This window comes from Balaenoptera physalus, assembly GCF_965194825.1.
Source record: "Balaenoptera physalus genome assembly, chromosome: 18".
Lineage (NCBI taxonomy): Eukaryota > Metazoa > Chordata > Mammalia > Artiodactyla > Balaenopteridae > Balaenoptera > Balaenoptera physalus.
Genome location: NC_138899.1, coordinates 28,540,266 through 28,543,599, shown reverse-complemented (window position 1 = coordinate 28,543,599; position 3,334 = coordinate 28,540,266).

Here is a 3,334-nt window from a genome sequence, read left to right as displayed (position 1 = left end):
AGCCTCTTCTGGGCTGTGAAACAGGTCGGCTTGCCTCCCTGGCAGACACTGTGTAGGGAAAGCCCAAATCTGACTCTGTGGTGCCTCATCTCTCTGGTTTTCATCTTACACAATATCGTTAACATTTCTAGTCAGCTGCTATCTCCTCTTTCATCTCTGTCTTTGTGGGATTATACCTTTAAACATTTTTTTTCCTGTCATTTTAGAGTAGTTTTGGAAGGAGCATGAGGAAAAAAGCATATATTTTTAATACGCTATCTTTAACCAAATGCTTAATCCTTCTCTGTTGCTCAGGTGACATGCTATATGACATATATATAAAATGTGTATTAATGAGTTAATAGGAGATGAGAAAATAGAGATTGTTATCATCATCATCTCTCTCTCTCTCTCTCTCTCTCACACACACACACACACACACACACACGCACACAAACTGCTCCAGATGAGTTCTCTGATGTTTCTCAAATTGCCAATTTCAAAGGTTCCTTTGAACATCCTCATTTTACTCTGATTGACAGCCTACTTCTTTGTTTTTGCATTACCTTCCCATGACTCTGGGGACACCAGGCTTCCTTGTTTCTTACAGTGTCTTCTGAATTTCTCTTCTCTGTTCACTCCTCATGCATTTGTGACTCCCGTTATTGTATTCTTTTTTTCTACTTTTTCGGATTCTCCTTGAACATTTCCTCCCTTTAATTAGCATCTCTAAACCACGATAAACACATTTTCGTCTTGCATTCCGATAGAGCTCCTAAGTTTCTCCGCGGTTGCTCCATGGTACCGTAAGCTCATTCTACCCCAAACAGACTTCATATCATCTCCAGATTTCTTTTTTTCTCCTCCAATTCAATTGCTACCTCTCTTTTCCCTTAATGCTGTTTATCTAAGTCAGGGGCTGGCAAATGTTTTCTGCAAAGGCCAGATAGTAAATACTTTAGGCATTGGGGGCTGTGCAGTTTCTGTCACAATTGTGCTGTTGTAGTGAAGGGCAGCTATAGTCAACATGCAAACAAATGAATGTGGTTGTCTTCCCAAGACTTTATTTACGAAAGTTGGCCAGTAGGCTGGCTTTGGCTTGGCCTATAGTACGCTGATCCCTGATCCAGATTAATGGCCATCCAGCCAGAAACCTCTTAAGAACTTCACCTTACACATCTATCTGCTTCATGGGTTACGATGACCGTGTCTTTCCAGATCTGGTTTCCACCATCTTCACACACTTTCCTCCCTCAGACCCGCATCTCTCTCGCCTGTCAATTGCAGTAGCTGTTTAACCCACCCCCTTGCTTTCCATCTCGCAATCCTGCTCCACATTGCTTCCAAAGCAGTGTCTCATGAGAACAGAATTTACTCTGTTACTTCTTGTTTAAAATACTCAGTGTTCTTCAAATCTCTACACTGCAGGGCTTCCCCAATTTTAGATGTATAAGAACTACTTGAAGTCTTTGTTAAAGACTTCTGGGTCCCACCCCAGAGGTTCTGATGATGTGAATCAGAGTTGAAGGTCAGGAATCTGCATTTTAAACAAGCATCCAGATAAGTCTGCAGCAGGCGGTCCTCAGATATTTGAGAGACACCGGCCGTGGAAAAGGGCAAACCCCTCTGTGAGGAACACAGGCCCTGTGATCTCTCCAGCCCCACCTCTCACAACCCCTCCTTCAACGTGTTGCGGGTCAGCCCTTTTCCTGAACTGGCCGTGCTGGTTCACCCCTTCAGTTTCCCTATTAGATGGTCATTTTGCCGGTAATGTCAGTAACTCCTGGTCTGCTGGGAAAACTTCCTTTAAAGCTCAGTTCAAAACTTCCTTTAAGGCCCAACCCCTCTGATGAGTTTCCCTGAACTCTCGATTCTTACTGCATATGTATCTATATTCTAGTATCTATAACAAATTAATTGCTTTAATTTGTTTAATTTGCCTATTGTGATTGTGAGTTGCTGGAGGGCAGGAACTATGTCTTCTGCATTTGAGTGTACCTACGTTTTAGAGGCGATAATAAAATTATGTAGTAAGTATGCTAAAAGTTTGTTGATTCCATGTAAGAATTAGGTTGGGAATATTAATATCAACATTTTATAGATAATTCGACTGGAACTCTAAGATATTAACTGACTTGTTTGAGGTCAACCATATTGATGAAACAATCAAGGATATCATATTGTTTTTTGACTTTTGATGCTTTTTCCATTACACGTGCTGCCTTCCTACCGTGATGGAGTTATTCCCTGTGCTTAAGCGAGCCTTGAACCCTGAAGGTTTTCAGTGAGATTTTCTGATTTGGGTATGCACATTCGATCTGTTGATTATTTAACGTTGTCACTTCTGAGGCTGACTAACGACTGAAAGCAAGTCGGTCTGGCCAGATACATTGTTCTTCACAAGCTTGGCCTCTGCACTCTTTGGATTTCGGGATAGTTCCATCTTAGAGCTGCCACATCTTTTGGTTTTCTTCCAAGAAACTAAATTGTATTTATTCTGCCTACATTTACTATAATGAATTATGTGGGCATGATTATTATTTTTGTAACTTGGCAACTAACAGTTCAAGAGAAGGTAGGCTCTTTTTGGTGACTCCTGAGAGAGGGTTCTGCCTGGGTTTTGCTCTCTTGTACTTCTCATATAGCTCCTGAATTCAGAACACCTATATCTCAAAATACACAGCTCAGATTAGGCAGCTGAAATCCAGCAAAGGTGAAGGATAACTCATAGAAACCTCTGAAACACTAGGCTGAGTTTAAGATAATGATATGGGAAAAGAGTAAATGCTAATTCTAGATTATTTGTCAGGGAAAGAAAGGGATTATGTGCTAAGAGATACAGACACGTGAACCTCAAGAGCAGTCAGTACACAGTTATTTAGTGGTCACTTCATTTTGCCTTGTATTAAATTTTGTTATCATTTCTATCTCCTGTCAAGTAGGAACCTCTCATCTTATTAATTTCATCCCATCTTGCACTCAAAAGGAGCTTATGAACTGAAATGAGTGGTTCCAAAATCTCATTTCAGCCTTTCAACTTTCACCTATGGTACAATAATGATTAAACAATGAAATTGCTCCAAAGGCAGGAAACCAGAGATGGAAAGACACAAGGTGCCACTGGAAACAATCAATCAGATAATCAGCCTCTGCAAACTGAATGTATATATCTCTGGTTACTCACCACAATAAAACATAATAGAAACTTGACATTTTAACGTAACAGCTTTCATATTTCCTTGCTAATTGTGTGTTTAACATAAATCATGTCCATTTGTAACATTTATATTTCCTTTAAACACTTAATAATAAATTACTATTAGTTATTGCCTGCACAGTGAAAAACAAGCTGGTC